Genomic DNA, 17,512 nt, shown 5'->3' on the forward strand with positions numbered 1-17,512 from the left:
CTGTATAGTCTGTGCCCGCCACAGCCCGGGTATCCCTATCAAGGGTGAAACCCAGATAGTTTCAGGGATTATTCCGTCAGTCAAACTGGTAGAGTAGCACAGTGGGATCACAGCCCGTTGCTTGTTACACCTTTTATATGCCTGACGAAGAAAAGTGTTTGTGTATAAAATTGCTTTGTATCATGAATTTTCATTCAAACTAGTATACATTGGGTCATTGTTATTGTGTTAAAAAAAAAAAAAAAAAAAAAAGTTCATTTAAAAGAATGGGCAAAAATAGTATTTTAGTGTCACATGCATGTCTTTTTAAGAACACAGTGGAACAAAAATAGAAGCTATAAGTAGAGAATTAGGTTACCTCACTAAGCTTTAGTTCTCTCCAAGGTATTTATAGCTACAATGGGGTCAGAAGCTAAATAGCATTAAATGGAATTATGCAAATCATTTTTGTGGGAAGGTTGTTTGCCAGGGAAAAATACTGCAGCGCAATCATGGTGGCTTAAAAATAGCTATAATTCTTGGTGGCTATAATTCTTATAGAAATAATATATATATATATATATATATATATATATATATATATATATATATATATATATACATTTATATATTGAAATACATATAAATTGTATAAATGTATACATTTGTCTGTACTAAAGAAAAAAATGTAACCCCTTATTACTATTTCCTTCCTGTAATTTTTTGATTTTTTTTTTCTTTACGTAGCTGTATGATGGCTTATTATTGGCAAGATAAATTGTATTTTTTAGTGGAAATGTGAGGTTATTGGATAGAAATTCTACCAATCCCTGCAGGTTTAGTACTCTTGAACCAAAGCAAAGCTGCAGGAGACTGATGGGTGTGATGCTAAATCAATCAAAGTAGCCAGCAAACAGGGGCCTAACTTGAGGGGATGCAGAGGTTGCGGTCGCACCAGGGCCCAAGAGGTTTAGGGGGCCCTTAATTGTGTCACTTTCCCATATGAGAAGACTATTACTATAAACCAGTGATGGCGAACCTTCTAGAGACTGAGTGCCCAAACTACAACCAAAATCCACGTATTTACCATGAAGTGCCAACATGGCATTTTAAGCAGTAACTTATTGCTACTCATCTTTCAATCGTATCGACCCCCCTGAGGCCACCATTACAGTTGAAAGAAGGAGGGCAAATTCAGACTCAGCAGCATCTCTTAAGTTGCCTGGGAGTGCAGGTGGATTTGGTCCTAATTGGTGAACTCTGTACTGGAGCGATGGTCTGAGTGCCCACAGAAATGACTCTGAGTGCCACCTCTGGCACCTGTGCCATAGATTCGCCACCACTGCTATAAACCATACATTATAGTAGGAGGCCCATCAGCTTCTAGTTACGTCACTGCCAGCAAGCATAAACCAGTGTTCACACTAGCATAGTCAGAGTGAAACACAATGGGAAACTTATATCAGGGCTTGTACGCCAGAATTTCACCCCAATTATACTCAGCACATCCTCAGCCATACTTTATGTTTATATTTAAATATAATAAACATGTACTCACATCGTCCAGCGCTGCCGATGTCCCGCGCCGCGGTCGGTCTTCTCTGTGCGCCGGTTTCATTACAAGGGCGCACAGGCCAGCTGGAAGCTCCCATCCGACACCATCTCCCAGCGCTTACAACGCTGAGCGAAAGGGACGGATGGGAGGAGCCGGCCACATCGCTGAACGGAAGCTTCCTGTTTACAGGGGCACGGATCGAAGGGACTGTGGCGCGGGACATCGGCGCCTGAGGAGGTAATTGGATGTTTATTATGTTTAAATAGCCCTCCCCAGCCTGGCCCTCACTAGTTTTTAAAACCCGGATAACCCCTTTAAATGTGTCTGAAATGAAGCTTTATTGTCAATACTGGTTCTTATGACAATTCACCATTTTTAAAATCCAATTGTCAAAGAGACCAAAGAAAAATTTGTCTGGAGCTACAATTATAAAATATACAATTCTGACTTGCATACAAATTCAACTTAATAATAAACCTACAGAACCTATCTTGTAACCTGGGGCATGTGTGTATACAAAGTGAAATACATTAGATAATGCACAAATGTTCATCAATAAGCCAGGGTACACAATTCCATGACTCTCATCAAATGACTATATAATCCTCCCAACCAACAGATCAAAGCAACATGGTCCTAAAACAAATTCTTATTCTGTAAAAAAAAATATTACTTTATTAATCAAAATTAATTTAAATACAGATATGTGGATACTAGATGAAGAGGAGCGCAAAAAAACCTATAGAACACCAGGAAGTGTGTTCATGTACTAGTACAAATACAAGTAAAGTGCAGAATATGAAACAAAACATGATGAGCACATTTCACACCATAGAAATGCCAGCTAATAGGGCCATAGTATAGCAACCAGTATGTTTATGACGTAATACAAATCTGTAAGGATATACCTGCATCTACCCACATTATACACATTACCACCCCCTTATTATACACACTGCCCCCATGAATTTTATACATTCATGTAAAAAAATGTCATAAACAGATGCGTTTTCAAAAACCGGGTTCAAAACACCACCTGTGTCACCGCCTTAGTTGTAAAAGATGCTTGGTGCTGTTCTAAAGACCATGCTAACTGTAGTTCCAAAGCTGGTCTTACACAGCGCAAGCAAAAAAGAGAAAAGTTTGTGGAGAGTCCATGTTGGACTGCTACCCTAAAATTAAGGACATTGGGGCACATTTACTTACCCATCCTTTGCACGATCCTCGTTGTGCGTTGTCCGACGTTCATGGACTCCAGCGCGATTCCCCCCCACCTCCCCCCCGAATTGTGTTGCATGAAAGCTGGCGTGTTTGCACCAAAATCAGATTGCATGCACCACAATTCCCTTTTAAATGCGGTGCAAAACGGTGATCGGCGGAATATTCAACGTTTGTGACCCTTAGTAAATGAGCTCCATTGTATTTCATTTGATGCTGAAGAAAGTTTGTTGAGTTTGTTGGACTATGTTTAGTAAAAGTACTCTGTGTAAAGCAGAGTGCTCAGATTCATTAAGAACGTGTCTCAGAAATTATGAATCTGTCGCTTTCCTGCACTTGCCCTGCAAAGTTCACTAACTTTTTTGTGGTGCACCTTCAACATTCACAGATTTTGCATGTTAAATCAGCCGCTTGGTCAGGGTGAGCTGTTTATATCCTTACTGGCTTTCCCGCACCGGGGTCCGCGCTCGGCGCACCATGCGCACTACCACTTCCTATTCAGATGCACGCACGGTCGCGCGCATGGTGCGCTGAGCGTGGACCCCGGTGCAGGGAAGCTAGTTAGGATATAAACATTAATGAACTGTTAAAACACTTTAAAACTGTTTAAAAACATAACGGAGATAAGCGCCGGCACCAGCTCACCCTGAGCTGGTGCACGGCATGTCTAGCTTATAAGCCCTATCCCAAGTGGTAGGTTTCCTTTAATACTTGTGCAAGCAGTTTCCACTAGAAAGAACATGCAAATTCAGAAAACTGCCACAAAGACCTTGGTATATGTGCCCCATGGTGTTTTGGATAGGAGCAACAGCAGGCAGAACTGAAGTTTTAAAAGCTGCAACCTGTTAATGTCCTGGTTGAAAGTTGCTGTAGAAGTGCAATAAGACATTGCAGTGCAGGAACTTATCAAACAGATAATGCAAGCCAATCTCTAACAGCAGCAAGCCATGGCACAGCAGCAGAAGGCTGCTGCAGAGGACTTACAAGCCCAGCAACCGACTTATGCTCAGCAACAGGAGACAAACCGTCTTCTTATTGATCAAATGGCTGCATTGAAAGAAGCAGCAAGTGTTGTCTTAATAGATGGTCAAACCTCAGATATAATTGTAAAAAAGAAAGTACAAGCTTCCTTGCACAAGATATCCACTGAGATTGATGTGAAGGCTTATCTTAAGTTTTTTGAACAGATTACAGACAGATAAAACTTGCCTGTAGACCAGTTGGCTGAAGTGTTGGCTCTGTACTTGACAGGTAATCCTATTATGACCTCACCTTGCATGATTCAAAAGACTGAAATACAGGCGGTCCCCCACTTAAGGACACCCGACTTAGAGACAACCCATAGTTACAGACAGACCCCTCTGACCTCTGATGAAGCTTTCTGAATGCTTTACTATAGTCCCAGATTGCAATAATCAGCTGTAAGGTGTCTGTAATGAAGCTTTATTGATAATACTTGGTCCCATTACAGCAAAAAATGTTTAAACTCCAATTGTCACTGGGGCAAAACATTTTTTTGTCTGGATCTACAATTATAAAATATACAGTTTTGACTTTCATACAAATTCAACTTACGAACAAACTTCCGGACCCTATCTTGTATGTAACACGGGGACTGCCTGTACTGGAACGATTGGGGGTCAATATGGCAGTCCACGCCCAACGAGTACAACAATGGACTTTCTGCAAGAGGAAATGTTTGACCTGTTCCACTTGGTACTAGAGTGGTTACAACCAAACTCCTTTAGACCAGAGCAGATGTTGCAAAGGGTTATGGTGATTGCTTTTCCTGTGCAAGTTCAGTTCTGGGTTGCCCAGGGATATGCCCAGAATGCAGACCACCTGATAAGCTTGGTGAGAGATACATCACCACTGAAAATATCATTCCTGAGGTAGACAAAATAAAATGACCTCAGTAGAACCATAATGTTCACCCTCTACCCAGTGAGTGGTTAGTGAAGTCTACAGGAGGGTAGAAACCATCTACAGAAGGCAAGAAACAGAAAACAGGGGGAACTGCTCAAAACCCTGGACCAGGAGCGGACTGGGAATTTAAAATGGCCCTGGAAAAAACTGTAAAAGTGGCCCCATTTTATTGGGCGGAGTCAAAACAAGTGGGTGTGGTCAGCCAGTGTGGGTGGAATTAAGTCAGACAAATTGTTGGTAGATGCCCTTATTGCAAAATAAGAACATATTTTGCTAATAAGTGAATCTAATGTGCAAAGAATGTTATCGGTAGGTCAGTAAATGATGCAAACACACAAGCTGGTAAGCTTTAAATGCATTTCCTCTGTGCCATACATGTACAATTGAAAGAAAAAGTAGATTGATACTGCTTCTCATATATACAAGATAATAATAATACAAGATAACTATAATACTGCCCTTATGTACTGGAATATAAATACAATAATACTTACCCCTACGTACGAGAATATAATTACTATAATACTGCCCCCCTGTGTACAAGAAAAACTATTATAATCCTTCCCCCTATGTAAAAGAATATAACTACTATAATACTGCCCCCTATGTGCAAGAATATAACTACTATAATACTGCCCCCTATGTGCAAGAATATAACTACTATTATACTGCCCCCTATGTGCAAGAATATAACTACTATAATACTGCCCTTTATGAATGAGAATATAACCACTATAATACTGCCCTTTATGAATGAGAATATAACCACTAAAATACTGCCCCCTATGTAAAAGAATACGTACAAGAATAAGAGGACGTGTGTGAGCTGAGCTCCTGAGTCTCTTCATGTCTGGAGCTAGCCCAGGGCGGGGCCACCCTGGCTGGGGAGATTCCCCAAGTAAGGCCCAGGCTTCCAGGCCTACATTGGGAGAAAACTCCCATACTTCTTCCAAAGGGGATGAAAATCCCAAAGTTTCAAGAGATCATTGCAAAGATAAACCCTGAAAGCAAATCTGCAACAGAAGGATGTTGTGTCCAGCATGGCCTGTATAGGCCGCATCAGATCCACGGTAAAGCCACAAACCAGGCCTGCACAGTGTGAACCAGCCTTAGCCAACGCTAGTACAAGCAGCAAACCTGGAGAGCCAAGGCTAAAGACGGGTGGAGGACTACAGAGACCAGCACAGCAGCTGAAGGTGACCACACATGCACCTGAGCTGCAGATGACGGAGGAGATCCCAGCACTGGTAAGGAGGATGGGGGAGCTAAGTCACCACAAGCAGATGCAGATAGACTGTATGTAGCCTGAAGACTGCACACCCAGAGGGTAGTGGCCTCTACAATAGTAAGATGTAGGTACTGAGTAAAGAGCTTGCTGTGGTGGTGAGGGACATGGACTGTGTTCTGGAGAGGATGAGACCCCTGGCTGAGTCCAATAAGAACAGGAAGCGCTTTGCCCAGCAGAAGCAGAGCTGTAACCCCGGACCTCGGGCCCCTGCAGCACAAGCAAGATCCACTCCCACAGATGCACCACAAAAAACCTGCAAGTTTCTCTTTAAAGAAGGGACAGACACAAGAGCAGCCACAGACCCCCGCAGCAGTCCTTGATAAAAAAAAAAAATGCTGTAGTACCACAGGTCCCAGTAGAGAATGTGCAGCAGCAGGAGAATAGACTTAGATCCATGCGTCATGGTGATGTGGTTCCAGGAGAACTGTGCTGTTGCGATAGAGACTGGGGACATTGCTGGACATCTTAATGTGGCTGAGGGGCAGGGGATGGAGGGAACCTCAGTCTATCTGGGATGTTCAGCCACCGGAGGATAATATACAGGTGGATAGGGGGCAGTACAGGATGATGTTTGTGACTTCTCCCCTCTAAAATTGAGCCCCACAGATGAGTCAGGTCTAGAGCTGACCCTCCCCCCCCCCCCCCCCAATACCCAGAGTGAGCCCTGTCAGGAACCTCCTGGAGCCCCATCAGAAACGCCTGGAGCGGCTGTGCTCCCTCCTTCTCATCTGGCGTACACTACTCAGGGCAGGCGTTGAAGAGGAGGAATGTTGTGCGCTTTAAGAAAAGAGGCGCCAAGGATGATCTCCCAGATAGGAGGTTTGTAGTGCAGGATCTCCTGTGCGGCCAGATGATATACTTGCAGTCATCAACCTGCCAGACAGACAGGGTTATGATGGTCAGTAAGTGTCAGTGCTCAACTCTTGTCAAGGAATAGTAGTTCAAACAGAATGAGTGGTCTCACCACCTGTTCACAGGTTAGAAATAGAAGATCGCCCAGGCACGCTGCCTTACTCCCTCCTATGGATCCAAAGCCAGTCCTCGTATCACCCCCGTAAACGTGGGGTACTGTAGATCCTCTACCAGGGAGCAAATGGAAATATAGTGCAGACCTCCAGGGTAAAGGATTTTTATTTGTGTATACTCACAAAGTATCAGTAAAAACGTGCGTATCAGTAAAAGCATGTACCGTCAAACACCTCGCTCGACCCAGGTTTCGCCTCTTCAGGTTTCTTCCGGGGCATGGTGTTTGATGCAGAAACAGGTGTTTAAATGCTAAATTTGTATAGAACAGAGACATTTTGTAAAAGGCAGCTCAGGTTTTTTAAATAAAATTAATCACCCATATAGCCCTATAAACATCGCAAAGATATTCAGTATTACATGTGTTCACATTCTTGCACACATAAACTGTAAAAATCTCAAATAGACATTATTAAAAAGTTTTTGGTGAAAAGTTAAAAGTAAACAAAGTTTTACCAAAAGTTAACAAAGTTTATATAAAGCATATCACATGCACATCTAAGTTGTGAGCTGATGTCAACCGCAAAAGAGGTTTTTAATCTTTATGCTCATCAGATATAGTTGTTCTCAAATAGACATTATTAAAGAGTTTTTGTTAAGTTTTTGTCAAAAGTAAACAAAAAGTGTACAAAAGTCTACAAAGTTTATATAAACTCCTTCGTAGTGAGGATCGCTTTCAAGTGCAGAGATCCACATCCTAAAGTATTCTGGTATTGTATTGTCCCACGTGGTTTCAACCAATCACTGAGCCCGTTTAACCAGCCTGGCATGGAGAGAGTTAGGTGACATACCCACAACCTACCCCCATCTTTCATCCACTTATAGTAGCCCTATGCGCGGCTCCAACCTAATGTTCACACAGCCCGCATGTTCAAGAGAAGCTGCCACACCCTGAGTAGTGTGAACAGGATCTCTGCACTTTTAAGTGATCATCACTACGAAGGATTTTATATAAACTTTGTATACTTTTTGTACACTTTTTGTTTACTTTTAACAAAAACTCTTTAATAATGTCTATTTGAGAACGACTATGTCTGATGAGCATAAATAGATTAAAAAACTCTTTGCGGTCGACATCAGCTCACAACTTAGATGTGTATGTGAGCAGGCGTCACTGGATATGCTTTATATAAACTTTGTTAACTTTTGGTAAAACTTTTTGTTTACTTTCAACTTTTCAACAAAAACTTTTTAATAATGTCTATTTGAGATTTTTACGGTTTGTGTGCAAGAATGTGAAACACATGTAATACTGAATATTTTTGCGATGTTTATAGGGCTATATGGGTGATTAACTTTATTTAGAAAACCTGAGCTGCGTTTTGCAAATGTCTCTGTTCTATGCAAATGTAGTATTTAAACACCTGTTTCTGCATGAAACACCATGCCCCGGAAGAAGCCTGAGGGCGCTGTCACACGTTGCGTTTGCAAACGCAGACGCAGACCAAACCGCGCCCACCGGGCGGTCCGCGGTCCAATCGCATCGGCGTTTTCAATAGAAACATAGAGAAACGCCGATGCGATTGGACCGCGGACCGCCCGGTGGGCGCGGTTTGGTCTGCGTCTGCGTTTGCAAACGCAACGTGTGACAGCGCCGTGAAGAGGCGAAACCTGGGTCGGGCGAGGTGTTTGACGCTACATGCTTTTACTGATACGCACGTTTTTACTGATACTTTGTGAGTATACACAAATAAAAATCCTTTCTGGAGGTCTGCACTATATTTCCATTTGCTCCCTGGTAGAGGATCTACAGTACCCCCACGTTTACGGGGGTGATAAGAGGACTGGCTTTGGATCCATAGGAGGGAGACGGAAAGTAAAGCAGCGTGCCTGGGCGATCTTCTATTTCTAACCTGTGAACAGGTGGTGAGACCACTCATTCTGTTTGAACTACTATTCCTTGACAAGAGTTGAGCACTGACACTGACTGACACTGTTGTTTTTGGGTTTTTTTTGGAAGATTACCGAGTCAGTAGCTCCTCACATTTTATTCTCCAGCTTCAGAACAGTCCATTTTCTACATTTATAGACAGGGTTATGATGTCAGCTTTAAGCTCATGTCTACTATAGTCTGGACAGGTTCTGGGATACATTCCCCCAGTTTAGCGACACTGACGGCTGGAATAAGTTTGTTTGTCCCCATATCCAAGCCAGATACTGTTGTAGTTAATATAACAAGTCTTTTCCTCCACAGGATGTTCTAGTGTGGCTCAGGCACCATTGTGACCTTGTGTCTGACCTCACTAAGAACAGAGCCAGTGATGGCATCCAGACTGGAGGGTGGAACGTGTTGGTAAAGCTGAGACAGTACAACAACTTCAACCTACACCTCCCCAACTCCTACTTGGGGAGAGAGAAGGGTATCTGCTTCTATGCCGTGCAACCATGGAAGTGCTTCAGGTACAGTAAGATCGATCATGTGGCCAAAATATGTACAGTGGTGAAGTGTAACCTGTGTGGGGAGTATGGCCATCTAAGTGCCACCTGTGAGATAGTCTGATGCAACCTCTGTGGAGAGATGGGCCCCCCGCAAAAGGATTACCCGGAGGCTTAGCATAACATCGCCAGGGACTTCTCAGATGATGAGATGGTACAAGAGGCAGACACCTTGGCGTCAGGGCAAATTCTGACTAGGCAGGAGGTACAATAGGGCTCAGGTGATACAGTACCAATACATCTGCGGTCAGAGAGCACTCTGGAATATGGAAGCTATCATCCAGGAGCAGCCTCAGGCAGCCACCTCTGTAATACCTAGTGATTATGAGGAGGTGAAGAAGAACAAAAGAAAGAGAAAAGATAAGTCCTCCTGTAAGCCTGAGGAAGACTGTAACTTAGGCCATAAAACAATGAGGAAAGCCGGTGGTTATGCCGGTGTCATGGTCCTTTCCAACCGGTTTGATGCTCTGTCAGAGTCTGATGGGGACTTTGAGCAAGAGCTTTTAACGTGTCGATATGTGTGAGGTGGACATAGGGGATCCCCCAACTAAAAAGTAGCCCCCTCCTGTGGACACCGCTGTAGAGTCAGACATGGAGACAGGTGGAAGACAGGGAGACTTTGACTCTGAAACATGACGATGGGGGTCACTGCTCTGATTTTTCTCGTCGTAATGGCTGGGTTCTCTCTAAAACTTGCTTCTAGCAATGTTAACAGCATTAAAGTAAGTAGGACTAGACACAGTGTATGACCACCTGAGATATCTGAACGCTGATGTCATCTTCCTGCAGGAGACCCATCTGACCACCTTAGGGCATCTCCCTGAGGCTGAGCGTGAGTGGCGGTCTGGTCCTTCTTACTGGTCAGTGGCTGTGGAGCCGTATGTCGGGGTTGCTATATTGTTTAACACCACAGACGTGATGGTACACAGGCTGACGGAGGTTGCTATGGGGAGGTGCCTGGTGCTAGAAGTGACCATCCTATGGTAGGCGGCTCTGGCTAGTTAACATCTATGGTCCACAGGCAGTGAGTGAGAGAATCCAGCTGTTCAATGAGGTGAAGCAATATTTATTTACCTCTATCCCTGTGATAATTGCGGGCGACTTTAATGTTACCATGATATCGGGTGACAGGTCCTCTGGTAGAGCAGTGGTCAAAGACTCCAAAGTCCTACATTACGTAGTATCACAGGCCCATCTATATGATGTATTCACCCTGGATGGTAGTACACCTAAATACACATACTCATGTATGAGTATGTGTATTTAGAGAGGCATAGCAGGATGGATATGGCATTTGCGAGTCCCTCAGAGAATGTAAGTGGGATGAGCGAGAGAGTCGTCCTATATTCTGACCATCTGGCCTTATTGTTCTGCATGGGGGCCTCTAACTGCTGTGATATCTGTTGGGGGTTATGGAGACTTAATTCCAGCATCCTGGATGATGTCTATGTCCAGAACTGTATCTACTCCCTTTTTCAGGACCAGCTCTAGGCTTCTATGATAACATATCTGACTGGTGGGAAAATGTCAAAGAGGAGATGAGGTCCCTTTTAAAGATACTGTCAGTTAAGAAGGGTTAGAGTAAGTATAGCCAGTATCTCAAGCTGTGAAAAGAATTGGAGTCACTGTATTCGGCGGGTGGGAATGACAAACAAAAGATTGAACGACTGAAGTCTGAAATAAAGCAGTATCAGTACAGCCGGTACACGTCCCTGGTAATTGAACGAGATTATGGGAAACTAGGCGTCACTGATCCCTATGACAATCTGTGGGAACCTGTGGCTAAGAAATTGATCACAGGTCTCACTGACACCCAGGGAGTTTTGCAGGAATCTCAAGAGAGTATCCTGGGGGTTGTGAGATCCTACTATGCTGAATTATTTCACAAAAAGGTTTTGGATAAAGAAAAAATGGCACAAATCTTGGAGGCAACTCCAGGCCCTGATACCAGAGATTTAAATTTTTCTCTTTTGACAGCAGGAATAACAGATTAAGAGGTTAAAGAGGCCATTGATAAATTTCATCTGAAGAAGGCACCAGGTCCTGATGGTTTAATATGTGAATTTTGTAAGAAATTTAGAGACCTCTTAGCCCCGAACCTTGTGGATGTGTTTACTAACGGTCTAGAAAATCAACTGATGCCTCCATACATGAGTGTCCTCGTTAATTCTGTCTAAAGGTAAGGAACCTAGCAACATTAAGAACTGGAGGGCGATCTCCCTTTTGAATGTCGACAGGAAGATTCTGGCAAAAATTTGGTTTTAGATTAGTCTGTTTGTCCCCGGCACTGTTGGCAGGCTGTCAATACAGCACAGTAAAATGGGCAGAACATCTCTGGAGCAGTCATCTCCATAAGAAAAATGTTTGAGAGATGTAAAGCCCTGAGATGTGGGAGATATGTTGTCTTGACCAGGCTAAGGCCTCTGACAAAGTTGACCCCAATTATTTATGGACCACTTTGTCAAAATATCGTATTTTCTGGGGCAATTTATAGATTGGCTAAGAACTTTGTATATAAAGGAGAAGAGCTTTCCGCTGATTAATGGTTGGCAGGGTAACACTTTTGAAGTAGAGGCAGGGGTGCGACAGGGCTGAACCCTGAGTTCACTGCTGTATGTGTTTGCCATACACTTGGTGCACCACTACTTGCCTTTGAAGGTAGTTGCCTACATGGATGATGTGACTGTGATTATATCTGAACCTCGTGAAGTGGAGATGTTATCTGCAGCCATCAAAAGTTACTCAGGGGCCTCTGGGTCTCTGGTCAATCTTGAGAAGTTCTGATCCTGGCTTTGATCTGCCACAATTTGCCAATGCCTCCACCCATATTAGAATCCTTGGGGTTAAATTTGGGAGGGAAGATAATGCTAAACTGAATTCGCTGATTCAGAAAGGGTTACTTACCTGGTCCCTGTCTTCCTGTAGGTCTCTGTTGTCTTTCCTTTGCCAGAATCTTTCTCCACTAGGCTATTTAGCCTGTTCTTCCAAATTTTGTGGGGGAACAGAATGAACCCAATAAAAAGAGGGATCACCTACCTGCAGAGGAGAGAGGGTAGACTCGATATGTTAAATCCAAGGGTTTTTTTCTTTACTCTGTTTCTAAAAGTCAATTTTGGTTGCCTGGACCTAAATAATAGTCTCCTGTGAGTAAGTAGTGTCAGGGCTGGGATATTGCCTTTTGCATAGTCTTGGGTGCGAGGCGGCAGTCTCCAGAGGGGTTGATGTACTGCTGGCTACCTCCCCAGTATCTCGAGTATGGTCTCAGGTGTTTGAAAAAGTGGAGGCTAGACAAGACATTTTTGGAGAGTAAGACCAGAAAGGACCTTTATACCAGTTTCTGTAGGACCTTTTATTCGTTACAGCCAGCTCTGAGAGACTGCATGACGGCCACCCTGCAGGAGAGTCTGAGGTTCCTTAATGGACCAAGGCTTCCTGCCGAATTCTTTGATATTGCTTGGTTGTCCCTGCATGGGAAGCTTTTTGTCAGAGGAAATTTTAATTCCTGAGTCTCTGTGACTGGATGTGCCCATTAATACTTCAGTCTCCTGCTGCTGACATAACTGTTTTATATTTAATGAAAATGTTTTTATTTTTCATATAATTGCTGAATGCTGATAATACCATAAAGATGTTTAACTATGGCTGAAGCTGATCAAAGTCCACTCCTATCCACCAAAGGAATGCAAGACCCGCTTCACGATATTTACCCATTTCACAAGTGGGATATCCACTTCAGGGAAAACAGAGCCTTAGTGTGTCCAATGCCCATTGTAATTTACCAATCAATGGACTATGGACATTATTGCTTTATCCCTAAGTAATCAAGCCCAGCCCCACTAAAGGTTTCTGTATAGTACTGTGTGACACAAATAAAGCGTCTCACATCTGCCTTACTTTTGTTGGCATCAGTTTGCAGAGACTGAGATATTATACTATATGTTATCTTGGTTTGATTTCTCCTGAGCTCAACTCTGTGAATTTTATCAGTCATTAGAGTACTTGAGGTTGTGTGAACAAGGGCAGAACTTGACAAGACCATGGAGTACTTTACTACTGAGTGCCAGAGAGGGATGCAGATATGGCAGTCTCCAAAACTGAAGTCTCTTAGGTACGCAGATATCATCTATGGGGTAACATCACATATAACGGACATTGACCGGGGAACCATGTACCTAATTATTACCATCATTAAGTAATATAACTGGCTCAACAGGACCAGAGTCTCCATCCACAGCGAGTCCTTCCAGCACATGACCGCAGTCACACTCATTATGTCTGGGCTCAGGTGGATCCGATCCATAGAGATTGGGAAAAAACATGAGAATCAAAATTTTGGAGGAACATATGTCTATACTGATGGATCATGTAATTCTGTTTATTTCTTATTTTTTTCCCTTAAACCAATGATGGACATTTAAGTTATTATAATTGTAATTTTGATGTATGATTTCTTGTAAATTTTGAGAATGTATTTTGTTTGTTTTTTACTAATAAAAATTGCCCCTATGTACAAGAATATAACTACTATAATACTGCCTCTTATGAATGAGAATATACCTACTATAATACTGCCCGATATGTACAAGAATATACCTACTATATTACTGCCCCCTGTGTAGAGGAATATAACTACTATAATACTGCCCCTATGTACAAGAATATAACTACTATAATACTGCCCATTATGAATGAGAATATAACTACTATAATACTGCTCCTTATGAATGAGAATATACCTACTATAATCCTGCCCCCTATGTACAGGAATATAACTACTATAAAACTGCCCCTATGTACAAGAATATATCTACTATACTACATACACATATACACTCACCGGCCACTTTATTAGGTACACCATGCTAGTAACGGGTTGGACTCCCTTTTGCCTTCAGAACTGCCTCAATTCTTTGTGGCAAAGATTCAACAAGGTATTGACATGATGGCATCACACAGTTGCCACAGATTTGTCGGCTGCACATCCATGATGTGAATCTCCCGTTCCACCACATCCCAAAGATGCTCTATTGGATTGAGATCTGGTGACTGTGGAGGCCATTTGAGTACAGTGAACTCATTGTCATGTTCAAGAAACCAGTCTGAGATGATTCCAGCTTTATGACATGGCGCATTATCCTGCTGAAAGTAGCCATCAGATGTTGGGTACATTGTGGTCATAAAGGGATGGACATGGTCAGCAACAATACTCAGGTAGGCTGTGGCATTGCAACGATGCTCAATTGGTACCAAGGGTCCAAAGAGTGCCAAGAAAATATTCCCCACACCATGACACCACCACCCTGAACCGTTGATACAAGGCAGGATGGATCCATGCTTTCATGTTGTTGACGCCAAATTCTGACCCTACCATCCGAATGTTGCAGCAGAAATCGAGACTCATCAGACCAGGCAACGTTTTTCCAATCTTCTACTGTCCAATTTCGATGAGCTTGTGCAAATTAGCCTCAGTTTCCTGTTCTTAGCTGAAAGGAGTGGCACCCGGTGTGGTCTTCTGCTACTGTAGCCCATCTGCCTCAAAGTTCGACGTACTGTGCGTTCAGAGATGCTCTTCTGCCTACCTTGGTTGTAACAGGTGGCGATTTGAGTCACTGTCGCCTTTCTATCAGCTCGAACCAGTCTGCCCATTCTCCTCTGTCCTCTGGCATCAACAAGGCATTTCTGCCCACAGAACTGCCGCTCACTGGATGTTTTTTATTTTTCGGACCATTCTCTGTAAACCCTAGAGATGGTTGTGCGTGAAAATCCCAGTAGATCAGTAGTTTCTTATATACTCAGACCACCTCATACTCTGGCACCAACAACCATGCCACGTTCAAAGGCACTCAAATCACTTTTCTTCCCCATACTGATGCTCTGTTTAAACTGCAGAAGATTGTCTTGACCATGTCTACATGCCTAAATGCACTGAGTTGCCTCCATGTGATTGGCTGATTAGAAATGAAGTGTTAAAGAGCAGTTGGACAGGTGTACCTAATAAAGTGGCCAATGAGTGTATACACGGAAGCGAAAATTAAAAAAAATCTGTATTTATCATATACAGCTACAGAAAACACATGAGATCCATACCTTTTACATCCAGTGACCTCAGGTGACATATCCTCGGATTGTACTCATTCCCCATAATGTAACATACTGTAATGGTAAGGATAATTTATTTCTTCTTTCTCTCCTTTAACCGCCTTAACCCCCCAACCCAATATTGATAGAGCTCCTACTACGACCCAGGCTTAATAATAATGACCCCAGCCTGCCCCAGTCATAAAACGAATGCCCGCAGCCTATCTTATTTATATGACTGGACCACTCATAGGATTTATGCCTCCACTCTATAATTAAAAATAAATAAATAAATAAACATAACACTCACCTCTTCTTCCTTGGAGAAGGTTTCTTCCTGTCCTCCGTCTTCAGTAGCTTGGTGTAGAGGCGCAGGATAGTGACTTATACCAAGCAAGCCGCGGAGGTGCGGCATGGTGGACCGGAGATCTGTTGTGGTACATGACAGCGCTTCTCCATGCTACACAGGTCGCAGAATGAAGCAGCGCTGCGCTGTGTCTGTGTGTTAATTAACAGTTCCTGCATCAACTGTAAGTGCGGTACAATAGCCAGTCCACCACACCGCTGCTCATTGTCCTGAGATGGCAGAGACTATGGAGCATAATCTGTCCCAACGATCCTCCTTGTTGACACAATCTGTCTGTAGTGCTGAGCCATACCATGCAAGGGGGCCACAGATGTGCCAGGTGACTGTCAATGACACCCTGGTGACTTCTCTTGCCTGGTGATGATTGTCTCTGGTAATCTGTCACAGGTGTTGTGTGCACTAGGAAAATACCTGGGCGTAAAGTGATAGAGATGTTAAAGACTATCCAGTTCCTGAAGTTATGCTCACTACTAAATGTGGGTCTGTGTCACACCAAGTGTGTGTTGTTATCAGATAAATTTTAGAACTGCACAGTGGCAAGACCCAACAATAAAAATGCTTTAGAAAATGTGACGGTTCTTAAGGGGGTTCTCGAAGAGCCAGGCTCTGATAAACAGTATACTTATTTAGTAAGTAAGAAACAATTTGTTGCACTGTGTTATTAAGGCAAATAATGACATGGACAATTAGAACAATTAGTTGCTCTGGGGCCATATAGAAAAGTGGTATTGGATCTTGCCCCCAACTCATGCTTTGGGGGGCATTTAGCAACCAATAAGGGAATGTATGCTTCAGAGGTTCTATTGGCCTGGCTGCTATAAAGAAATTGAAAACTACTGTAAATCTTGCCCCACATTCCAGATTAATGTCCCTGTGTCTCATTTCAAAAGCCCTTTTGGTACCCCTTCCTGTAATCAAGGTACCGTTTGAGCACATAGCCATGAACATAGTTGGTACTTTAGTTAGGTCTAGGGGGCACCAATACAATTTATTGGTTTTGATTTACTGTATATACTCAAATATAAAACGAATTTTTCAGCATAATTTTGTTTACAATTTTTTTACTTCGGTATATATTTTTTTAAAACTGAGTACTCACCACATTCCGGGTCCTCTTCTATCTTCATGTGTGCTGGCAGCAGGTCCACGACAGCTCCGCGGGTATTGGCTCTTCTTTCTTCATGGCTCCTGCAGGTCTGCGACAGCTCTGTGCTGCTGACATCACAGTTGTGCGCCAACCTGGCCGTGCGCATGTGAAGAAAAAAGAGGCCCGCACCAAAGAGCCCAACAAGCTTACGAAAATTCCTTCCAACAAAATCACAGCACATTGTGGGGAGAGGAGCAAGCTACAGGCAAATAAGTTCTTTATCTAGGGGAAGGGTAGGGAGTTACAGCAGATCTCATAGTGTGAAAGCAGATATGTAGAGTAAGGGGTTAAAAATGATGTTCGTTGTGTAAATATCACTAGAGGATTAAGATTTGCAAATTTTCTTTCATGGGAAAACCTCTTTAACCCCTTAAGGACGCAGGGTTTTTTCGCTCATTTCTCGCTCTCCACCTTCAAAAATCCATAACTTTTTTATTTCAACATGTACAGAGCTGTGTGGGGCTTATTTTGTGTGTAACAAAAGTTACTTTTCCG

Source organism: Engystomops pustulosus, chromosome 5 (genome assembly GCF_040894005.1).
Source record: "Engystomops pustulosus chromosome 5, aEngPut4.maternal, whole genome shotgun sequence".
Taxonomy (NCBI): Eukaryota; Metazoa; Chordata; class Amphibia; order Anura; family Leptodactylidae; genus Engystomops; species Engystomops pustulosus.